Source organism: Pelmatolapia mariae, linkage group LG10_11 (assembly GCF_036321145.2).
Source record: "Pelmatolapia mariae isolate MD_Pm_ZW linkage group LG10_11, Pm_UMD_F_2, whole genome shotgun sequence".
Taxonomy (NCBI): Eukaryota; Metazoa; Chordata; class Actinopteri; order Cichliformes; family Cichlidae; genus Pelmatolapia; species Pelmatolapia mariae.
The window spans coordinates 735,001-747,311 of NC_086236.1; positions in this window are offsets into that span (position 1 = coordinate 735,001).

Genomic DNA, 12,311 nt, shown 5'->3' on the forward strand with positions numbered 1-12,311 from the left:
CAGCCTGCCACCAACAGGAACAGCAATCACTGTTTCAGTCAATCAATCAATCAAGCCTTTTATTTATCACATGCAGAATTTACACCAATTGGACCCCCCCGACCATACATACATAGCACAGACATGACGTTGGATGACGGGTTGGAGACAGGTAGTAATTTGGAAAAACAATGAAATGTACAATACAATAGGGAAGTAGAGGAGGGAAAAAAGAGACCTGTGCTCATACTGGGCTCCTTGTGGGAGGTCAGCATGAGAACAGAAAACAAAAAAACCTCCTGTGCACAGACAGCACATACATATTCACATCACAACACCATATACCAGAAGCAACAGGGGTGGGTAAGGTGGTGAGCCGATGTAGACACAGTCATAATAATGCAGCGCTGGGCTTAGACCTGCCGTCTGACCTCAGCCGTGGAGACAAGCGTTTGAAGGCGTTTGCAATCCAGGATGGGGGGCGTGTGATGGGAACGAAGAGTCTAAACACAGTCCGTTATCAGGGAAGAATTTTGTTGTTCAGCTCCAGCCTTGAGACCACAGCTGGCGCCGATATGGTAGCCGCATGAAATGATGGTGGTTTCCTTTAGTGCGAACAACTGCATGTCAATTTCACAGCTGATCTAACAGTCCATCACTGGTCTGTCAATCTCCTGTTGGGGAGCCTCGAGCTTCTCCAAGATCTTATCTGTGCTGCGTTCAATGAGCGCATTTTGAGAAGTCACGACCCGCCCCATCGTTTCAGTCACAGCGGGCAGCCCTGTGGGGTTTGAACAGCCGTTTCCACTTTCTTTAATCATTGATAAGCCAGGGCCAAGCCAGCTCCATCAGCAAGAACCCTGTTATCATGGTTCTGAAAAGGTAGATGTCTTCAATGTCCTCGATCCACAGTCTCACCAGGCACGCAACCCTCCAGTTCCTCCACCCGTAAATCGTGTATCCGGCAGGGAACGTCCCTCCAGGACCCTCAGGCTCTCCCGAGCGTCGAGAAGAGGGTGTCAGAGTCATTCAAGGACCAGTTGGTTACATTCTCATCACAGTCGCCCACATGTGATCATGTTGAGCTCATTTCTGACACTTTTGTGGATGTTTGAACGTAACACAGTGATTAATAAACAATAACATGTTTATTAATCACATTTTTAAAATTCTGTGAAATTAATTTAACCTGAACTAAAAAAAGAGAATTAAAAAAAAAACCAACTTACCGCAGTCTGAGTCTGAGTCGGCATCGCGTCTGTGGCTGTGACATCACTTCCTGTTTGTCCCACCACGGTGGTGATGGTGGTTAAGATGTGAGGAGCTAAACAGAGTTTGAATTGTTAATAAAGTGAAACAATCAGTTTTACAGGAAGTTTGTGTGGAAGACAAAGATGGATTATTATGAACTGACATTCATGCAAAGCTGCCGTGGCCGATGGAGCTGAAACGAGCAGAATATTTCCACAGCTCAGCTTCATGTTTAATTACATTCTGAGTTTAGAGTGGACGTGAAACACTACAGCGTGGAGGCTCCAACCAGCTGTCACACATTTAACTCTTCAGATGAACTCTGTGTGTGAAGCTGCAGTCCAATCAGCACAGATTTCCACAGGAAATGATCAGCACTATTTTAAGGTAACATCGAGGTGTGATTGAACCTCCAGTTATTAAAAATGTCATTGTTCAAGTCATCGTTTCCCTAAATCGTCCACAGGAAGACAGACTAAAGACAGACTGACAGATCCAGCGAGAGTCTCAGAGATGATGCAGGTTTGGGGAAATCATTTCCTCCTTCTGTGTTGTTGGTGAGTGGATTACCTCAGAGTAGGACCGTGTTTGTGGGTGATGTGCTCGAGGTAACAGGTCTGTTTGGGTGTTGTTGGGATTTATTTTCATCTGTAAGGCTGATGCCTCATCAAGTTTTAGACGTAGACTGTTCCTGTGATACCAACAGACACAAGACTGAGAGCCTTCACAGGAACGTGGACGGGGTTTGTGATATCTGCAAGAGCACAGGGCCACAACTCTGCTGTTATGGGATGCATCCTTCTTTAAGTCTGCAGGTCTGAGCGGGGAGCAAGAGGTGGTTGCCATGGTGACGGGAGCGTTGCTTGCAGAAGTGTTTCAGAAAGTTGCAGAAGAAGAAACGTGAGCCGAAGTGCTGGATCTCTGCCACATAAGGAGAACTTCTGACCTATCACCTGAGCGTCCTGTTTATCACACATGATACAAAGCCTGTCCTGTGTGGGGGTGGGGCTTCTTTCAGAGGCACAGCAGCCGTTTTTTAACTTGAACCTTCAACGGCTGATAATCTAAGAAAATGCACTCTGAGCATGTTTGTCTGTCTCAAAGTGAACCTACAGCTCTGGACAGAAACACTTTACCCTGATATGATGGGATGTTTGTCTTTAAATTTACAGCTTTGGTGCATTTTGTGCACAAACACCTGACAGGATCCTCACCTGTGACGATGCTCACATCGATGTGATGTTTGTCATCGTTGAACCAGCCGGGTATCTCCACCCTGCAGCCGTATCGTCCAGAGTCTCCTTCTGTCAGGCTCTTTATGGTCAGAGAGACGTCTCCGTCCTCCAGTCGGCCCAGCAGCTGATACCTGCTGGAAGCTCTGGTTTCCACTCTGAGTCCATCTGTGGAGATCAGCTGATTGGAGCAGCCTCTGGTTGGTATTTCTCCTCGCTGCCAGCACACTGACAGAGCGCCGTGATATTTCCTGTCATATTTACAGGGCAGAGTGATGTCCTGACCCGTGTGACCTTTGACCTCCACGCTGTCACATTCACAGACTGAAAACACAGAAATAGGAAGTTAAAGACAGTTTAATTTTTTATTCAAAGAATAAAAAAGTGATTTTGTTCAAATAAGAGAGAGAGCAGAGCAAACAGAGTTACAGCAGTGACGAGGGATGGGTACCGGTATCCGGTGCCGTTCTGACATAAACGGTAGTAACCAGACCGAAAAGCAGCGCACATTTCGGTGCTTTATTTTTTTTTCTTGAGATGTCATACACTTTGGATTCTAGCCAATCATTTTACCTTTACAAGGATAGTAGGCGGGCCCAGGTATGTACCTTCTTTTAGAGCAGAGCTACAGATTAAAAATGCCCAAGGCGAAGCGCTCAAAAGTCTGGCTGTACTTCACAGCAAAAGATGCAAACTCAGCAGCCTGCAACAAGTGCTTTAAGCCCCACGCCCCCGGTACCACGAGCAAAAAGGAGGAGATCACGTTTAATCGGTTATAACACGGGGTGAGAAATATAAGTCCAGACATGTGTGGTATCCACAGAAACCTCTGAATCTCAGCTAAAATGTCATATAAACCATTTCTACAACCACCAAACTCAACGAAAACAAGCCATGATTAAACGAGCAGTTATGTAAATGCGCACAAGTCCGCTAAACAAACAAGGCGAACCAGAAATTCTCCAGACTTCATGTAACCGGCTAAAGAAAGGCTGGTTATCTTCCAGAGCTATCACCAATTTCAAACACCAAGTTTCACCACACTCTGACCAAAATTCACTGAATGAGCCGCAAAAGAAGACCACAAAAACACACAGCGGCGCAAATGCGCTAAGACAGAAATTGGCTTACAGTCCAGATTTCCTCGGTTATTTTCGCCGGTAGCCGGTAGCCATGTGATTATCAGCAGTTACCACGCCTACCTAGCCGCATCAGAGTCGTTTTCCGTCAACAACCTCCATTTTAGACCCACCTATAGACACGTGACTGGACAGACGTCAGATGCAGTAAATTTGGGCCCACGTGGGTTTTGGCCTTGGAACGTCTGATTGGTTGAAGTAACGTGAACGTGGCATCGTTACTGTGACTCTATTGGCTCAAACAATTAAAAAGAGGTGTCAATCATGCAAATTGACCAAAAGAAACCAAAGTTACAGCCCCTCAGAGTTTAAAGGGCCAGAGGCCAATTAAACGCTCCATGGCAGAAAAGGCCCATTACCATGTAAATGTATGGTTAATTCTTCAAAAACGTATTTAAAAAAAAAGCATTTTTAGGCATGTTAATAAAATTAATTACTGTCTGCTCTTAAATACCTAAAAAAATCAACTGGCATGGTGTCCAATTGTGTGCCAGAATTGGACATTTTTGTACAACGTCTGGATATTCATGTATTGACAGCGCTGTAATTTTTCACTGTTTCACTTTAAAAACATAAATCTTTGCACAGATGACGTTTATATGTTGTTACGGTTCTTATCATTTTGCATAAAAAAAGAGACTGCTAAAAATAAAAACATGAGAGGTTTTTGGACGAAGTTTGTGTTCTCCATTCTTTAAGCACCGGTTCAAGCACCGTTTAAGCACCGGCACCGTTTCAAAAGTACCGATTTGGCACCGGTATCGGATAAAACCTAAACGATACCCATCCCTAGCAGTGACGGAGCCGTACGTACCTGACAGGAGCAGCAGCATCACAGGGAGTCTGGTTATTTCACTGTAAGCTGCTGAAACCCTCAGAGTCTTCATCACTCTGTAGAACATACAAATATCATCAGCTCGCGCACTCTCCCTGAAAAACTCTGCAGGAGTAAAAAGAGCTGGACTCAACAAACCTTCAGTCTCAGAGCTGCTCCGTGTCGTTCTGCTTCTGCTGTCACATTTATGACTCTGTGGTTTGTCATGTCCGCCCTTCACTTCCTGCTAACAGCAGCTCGTTCTGCAGACCAGCCAGAGACTCGGAGATGAGTCAGCTTGAACCGCAGGCAGAAGAACAGACGTGCTGTACTTATGACAATATTTCAGATTCATTCAATCAGATTATTCATCCTTAAATACTTGAGCTGGTCTCTCGCTCTCTGTCGGCGAGATCTGTCAGACGCTCGTGTCCTCAGTACTCTGCTCACAGGCAGAGGACGCGTACAAGTACAGATACCTGTGATAAAAATACTGCAGTACTGAAGCAACTTCTTTACTTAAAAAGTACCGGTGTTCTGGGAATACAGCCTACCTCTCAAACCATCCTACCCGTTGTTTCTGAGCATGTGCACTGCACAAAACCAAAGTTAATAGCATCTGGCTGTAATTTAACACAACTCCTCTGTCATATTTGGAAAATAGTTAAATATTAGCACTTTATTGAAGTGGATACTTGATTTTTAAGCCATTGTGAGTGTTTGTTAATTTTAAAGTGAAATTGCTATCTGCTTTTTGCACAAAACTGTTGAATTTGAGCTTTGGTTAAGTCTACTTTCAAGTTATTGGACACATTTGATGTTCTCGAGAAAGTTATTAAGTTTGCAGTGCATTCATGCTGAGTGAAGTATTCTAATTCATTAATATGTGTATGGTATGTTAAGTCTATCTAGGTAATGTGGTTATTTAATAGGTTAAATTATGTGCATTGTTTGCTGCACATATTGAAGCTCAAAAGAAGATGGAGAAGAAATGGGAAGAGATTTTGTGGAACTGTAGATGGTATTATGCTGTGAGCAGGTCTCTGTAACTGCAGGAGAAAAATAGTTAGTATTAAAGGAAAGGGTGCAAAAGGGCAGCATTAACCCCAGTTTGGTACATTTGGGTAATTATTAGGGGTGCAACGATACTCATATCGATATTGAACCGTTCGATACAGTGCTTTCGGTTCGGTACGCATGTGTATAGATCAATACAAAATTTTTAATTTATTTTATCAACTTTTCTTCTGACGATGCTGTCTGTGTTGAGAGCTCAGTGGATCTGCGTTCGTCTACTGCGCCTAGGCTGCACTGTCGAGCGCAGATCCACTGAGTGCAGCGCAAGCTAGCAAGACAGAAGTTAAGCTCGTTGCAGCATGGCAAATTGAACCTCCCCCTCCCTCATTCAGATCTGGCCTTTGGAACTATTTTGGTCTTCATGTGAAGTATGACCCTGAAGGTAAGCGCGTCATGGACAAAAGTAAAACAGTATGTCGGATGTGCCACGCAATGCTCAATTACATGGGTGGGAACTACTGCGTTAGCGCAGTTTGCTCGTTAACGTGTTGACGCCGTCCAGCCCCACGCACGGGGCGATCCGCGGTAGCTCGTTAACGGAGATTTGCCGTGTTGTGGCATTAACGTCATTTCAGATGAATGCTGACAGCACTAGTGGGAACACAACGAATATGACTGCACATTTACTCCGACATCATCCTAGTGCAAAGACAAGTGGAAGCAGACAAAAACAACAAGCACGCATGCTACAAACTTTACCCGAGTCATCAGTAGCGGTTTTAGATACGGGCGACACGGGCGGTTGCCCGGGGCGGCATCGTGGTGGGGGGCGGCATCACAGGCATCGGCAAAAAAAAAAAAAAATGCTCGTACTCATGCTGCCCCGACATCATGCCAGCGCATATTGGGAATGGCATAGGCACCGATCGGTTTTCTATCGCCCATTTGCTGGGAGTAAGGGCGCCCTCCGTTTGCGAGGTGCGCCTGCTGCTTGCGGCACAGGGAGGAGAGGGCGGGGCAGCGGGGGATTCTCTGGGTGGCTGGAGCAGCGTCTAATAACCAACTTGCAAAATAAAACAAAATAAAAACAAACCAACAAACACGAAAACAGCAGAAATCATGATACAGATTTAAATTTGCACCGATGTTTTTTCGAAATTCTATACGCGAAAAGTGAGCGCGAGAGCCCTCGGTGCGCCTGCGCGCTGCTGAAGTCAAAGTAAACTTTATTGTCATCTCTGCTACATACAGTCCAGTATATAGAGAGACGAGACGACGAGGCTCCAGTTACAGCAGTGCAAGTAAACAAACAATAAATATAAGAAGAGTAAGAAAATAAATATACACTTTAGGACCAGGGGTAAAGGGATCAATAACAATTTAAAATGTATATTTTATATTTTGTTGATTTAAAGTCTCACACAACCCGTTTTTAAAGTTTAAAAAAAGAGAAAAGAAGAGGAGGAGTGTAGCGACTTCCACAGTCGCTAGAGGCCGGGGATGGAGCCTATTTGCCTGACGCGCTGTCAACTTTACGCAATAATGCGAGAGGTGGAATTGCTTGCTTGTTTATTAAAGTGCTTGAAAAGTTTACAGAGCAATGTGATCGGCTCGCGATTCAAACTCTTAAAACATCACAGCTCTAATGCAACAAGGGGAAACTCGTTGTGCTGCGGTCAACAAAAACTACGGCTACCCAGCCCTCCTCTCTGTCAAAATCAAACCAGTGAAAGACAGACTGACAACGCCCTCTTAATGTCACCGCTAGCACCCACGTGACTCCCGTTACACATCACCATAGCAACCAAACAAATGAAAACCCCGTGATCATTAAAATTCAATACATTTAATTATGGCTCCTACAAGGAGAAACGAGCAAAAGATACAGGTAAGCAGATGTGTCATTGGATAATGGCAGGTCATGTATCCTAAAACATTAAGAATCAGAATACTTTCTTAATCCCTAAGGAAATTATGTGGGTTACAGTTCCTCCAAGAAGAAATGGTAAAAATAGTAACAGTAGCAGACTAAACTCCAAACAATATATACAATAATATAATATTAATTAGTCAGTGTCAATTGTTGATTTGTCCTGTTCTCATTGTATGACGAATTATGATGTCTGTTTGGTAGCCGTTTGCATACTATGCATACTCTCTCTCTCTTCATATATAGGGTCATATATGTGTGTGTGCGTGTGTTGCGTGCGTGCGTGTGTGTGTGGGGGGGGAGGGGCGCCAGAGGGCGTGTTCGCCCGGGGCGCCAAACAGGCTAGGACCGCCACTGCGAGTCATTTAGACAGCCGTTAGCACATGATTCTCCTTATGGGGACCTGATATGTTTAATATGCTGCTGAGAATATACCCCAGAAGAAGCGTATAGTATAGCTTTTATTTTGGAAAGAGCCATTTCTCTGTAATAAACTCTCTTTTCCAAAGATGAGGGATTTCTCCATCAGATATTTATTTTTTTATTACTTTGTCGTTTCAGCAACATTAAATTTAAAAACTGTACTTTTGAGTTAAAATATATATTTATAATTTTAATAAATGACAAATTAAAAAAGCATGAATATTTTTTTGTATCGAAAAAATATCGAACCGTGACACCAAAGTATCGAACCGAACCGAACCATGAATTTTGTGTATCGTTGCACCCCTAGTAATTATAGACCAAAAGCAGAACTAGGTGATGAACTTGTTGTATAAGGCCGTATATACCCATATGGAAAAGATATATATAAATCTTATACAGTTTGTATCTGTCTTGTGTGAAACTTGTATGAAAAGCATACAAGAGTGAAAACAGATATAAGATCCCTTGAAAAATCATATAAATGAAACTTGTATGTTTTGGATACTTTACTAAAACAATATATGAAAGTAATGAGAAAGTGGCCACTTTCATGAGTAAATCATATAAGCCTTATGTGATTCACTATATGAAGTAGGCCACATCTGATGCAAGTCTTTTATAAGTTTACTATTTTTTTTCCATATGTGTAACCACTCACACCTTATAGGGATGAAGACAAGCGTAGTGAACAGAATCAAAGAGATAGAATCAAAGTGTAGCGCCATAAAAGGAGAGATGAGAGTGTTAAAGGAAGGAGATGTTTCGATCAAAACTGTGTACGAAGGGTACAGGAACACAAAGTACTAAATAACAGGAAAAGTAGGCGCTGAATGAGGAACTTATAAAAGTAACAGATAGAGGGACTGTCCCTCGACTCTGCAGTTGGCTTTTGCGCTGTGCCCCTTGTACATGGGATAATAAAGAAGTTGTTGAATTGAAGAAGTCTGTCTTGAGTTGTGTGTTTTCACCAGATCTGAAACAAAGTATCGGGAACGGCAGCTGGTCGCGACAATTTACTCGTTCCTTTCTGCTGGCTCCTATCCTTCAGGATATGACAGGATTCAGAGACAAAACCTCAGAAGATATGCCTCAAAATTCAGACTAAAGGGTCAGCAATTTATTTTTAATACTAACAACTCATATATTTGGTTAAAGTCATTTATAAATATTTTTTTTCTGTAGATGGAGAACTCTTTTTTGGAACAAGAAGAGTGGTAAAAACCAAGGACGACTTCATGAGTTTCATTCATGTCCGATTGGAGGACACACAAAATGCTAAATGCGGGAGTCCCGTGGGAGCGCTGAGGAAGAGGAGCTCCTACAGCCTGTTGATCAATGTTCTGAATTTGGAAACATACACTTCAGTTGTAGTCATAAAGTGGACGCCCCTTGTCGACCAAAGTTTTTCGAGGATTACAGCCTTTGAAAATGGCAGGTAATAACAAAGCAAATTTTTTTCAAGGGAGCTACAAGAAGCAAGCTAGCATTAGCTTCGTTTCGAAGCCGCCCGAAAACACACCTGCATCTGATGCCGCCTCTCCAGCAGCAGCGGAGGAAGGTACGGGGAGCGAGAGGAAAAACGACATTTTTGAGGAAATAAATGCTACTCTTCAGGTTGTAGCAAAAGATGTCACCACTATTAAAGAAGTGACTAAAGAACTAAAAGATTCAGTGGAAGAGATAAAAGTGAGGTTAGGAGAGGCAGAACAACGTATATCAGACATGGAAGATGCCGGCGTGCTTACCGAGGCAAAAGTGGACAAATTTGAGAAAAGGTTGGAGGTGTTGTGGTCAGAAGTGGAGGACCTTGGAAACCGTAGTAGGAGAAACAATGTACGGATTATTGGACTTAAAGAAGCTGTGGAGGAACCCCGGAAAGTGATAAATATGTGACGGAGATTCTGGCCAAAGCACTTGAGCTTTCTGGAAGTGAATTTGAAATTTGAAATGTAACAATGCCAGAATCTAACGAGCCTCCCAGGGCGATACACGTCCACTTTCTACGTTCATCTGGCAGGGAGAAAGTACTACGGGTGGCCAGAGAGAAGCGGGGAATCGACCGGCAAGGCGCCAGGCTTTCCTTCTTTGAAGATGTTACAAGAGCTGGCGGAGAAGAGGAAGACATTCAACCCGGTGAAGAAGCGTCTCCGAGAGCTACAAGTGAAGCATAGGCTGGTGTATCCTGCAACGCTTATTTTTACGTGGAACGGACAAAAGAAGACATTCAAAGACGGAAAAGAAGCCAAGAAATTTCTGCAGGAGTCGACTTAGAGGACATAATGTAACAGATCGGAGAAGTGCATGTGAATTTAAAAAAAATAAGGTAACAAATAAACAATGGGTAGAACGGGGCTGCTGTGCTGCTGTTGGACGATTAGCGTGTCTCACGGACCAAGGACAGTTTAGTGACTCAAGTTAAAGTTAGTTAGGATTGGGTAGGAGGGAGGGGTCGCTTAGCAACGTTGTTCTGGGTTGTTATGCAAAGGAGGATGTTCGTTTTGTTCAGGTTTGTTTTTTTAAGACAGCTAGTTTGATGGGACCAGATGGGTTTTGTAATATTGAGTGCCTCTGTATATATTTGTGTTGTGTTGTAAAGCGCACAGGGAGTGTCCTTCCCCCATTTCTATTAGAAAGAGATGAACAGGTATACTAAAATAATATCGTGGAACATGAAAGGATGTTGGGACCCAGTTAAAAGGAGGAAGGTTCTGACATACTTAAAATCTAAAAACACAGACATAGCGTTTATTCAGGAATCCCACACTGCTGGAGAAGAAGAGGCAAAAAAGTTTAAACGAGACTGGGTGGCTCTGTTTTTCATACTCGAGTAAACGAAATGGTGTTTTGATCCTTATTAATACAAAATTAAGCTTCGTGTTGCTGAAAAAATATAATGATAAAGAAGGGAGCACTATATGCTTGGAAGCTTTAATCAATGGGGTTCGAACAGTTTTGTGTAATATCTATGCACCTAATAAAGAAGAGCCAGATTTTTTTCACAGAATTAACAAGATAACAGGTGATCGTGAGGGGCAGGTAATATTGGCCGGAGATTTCAACCAGGTGATGGACGGGATAATCAATAAGAGCAAACCCAGGGGTAGGTCTACACCCAGGGACAGAGAGGCTATTCAATTACTGACGGAGGATCTTTGCCTAGTAGACATTTGGAGGTTAGTTAATCCTAGTTCAAGGGAATATACATTTTACTCTTCTTGTCATAAAACGAATTCAAGTATAGATTTCGCCTTAATATCAAAGTCTTTGGTAGATTCAGTTGTAGATTGTGAGATTGGTGCCATTAGTGATCATGCCACGGTAGAGGTGCAAATGGATTTAAACACAGATAGAACAAAGACGGGTCGCTGGAGGCTTAACACGATGTTGTTGCAGAACAAAAGTTTTAGTGAGGCGTTAACAAACGATCTTAAAATTTTCTTTGAAATCAATATGGGCTCCACAGATAAAGTAGCCACAGTTTGGGAAACGTCTAAACATATATAAGAGGAAAGATAATAACAAAAGTTAAGAAAAGTGATCTGGAACGGGAAAAACTTTAGATAAAGAAATATCATCATAGTTTATTTATATAGCACTTTAAAAAAACACAAGGCTGACCAGAATGCTGAACAACAGAAATATAAGACATACAATAAAAATAATAAATATGTTAAAATAATAAACATCGTAATAACAATAAAATATAAGTAAATACAAGTCAGTTAACCACTGAGTCAAAGGCCAGTGAATAAAATAGTGAATAAAAACTTGCCTAACGTGAAGAGGAAGATTATTCCAAAGCTTTGGAGCCACAATAGAGAACGTATGTATATTTTTGACCCAGCAGATGTGACACTTTTTTCTGTTAATCCATAATAAATTCATAAAAGAACCAAACTTCATGAATGTTTTTTGTGACAAAGAAGTATCTGTTTCAGTCACTCTGTCAGAGAAAACTCAGAGTTGTAGAAATAACGGGACACTCAGTAGAGCCATTATATTACGTTCTTTACAAGTGTATGTAAACTTTTGACCACAACTGTGTGTATGCCCGGTTATTTCATTAAAAAATATTAACAAAATGTTTTAACTTTTTTAAACTCTTGCATTTTTAGAAGCCTGTGTATCAGTGATCTCACTGTGTTGCAACCTCACTGTTTTCTGGAAAGTTTAAATGTGTCAGCAAGGTAATGCAGATGTTCTATAGCACATGTTACATGAATGAACCTAAACCTTTATAAACTTGCTTAAAAATATTGCACAGATGTTTCCGGCTGAGGACATGTTTTGTTCCCTCTGAGCTTCGGTGCACACTGGATCCTTGTGGTACATGTTCACACTTCATGTGATTTTTTTATTTGTTTGATTTTTTTTAAGCAGCATACTTTTGTTTTGAAAATGTTTTTTTTAAATACAACTTTTATTTTCAGTTGTCAAAATCTGGACTGCCTCCCTCAGAGATGAAGGTTTATGTGAAAGGAAAATTATGCATAGCTGGAGGTATTCATCATACCATAATAACT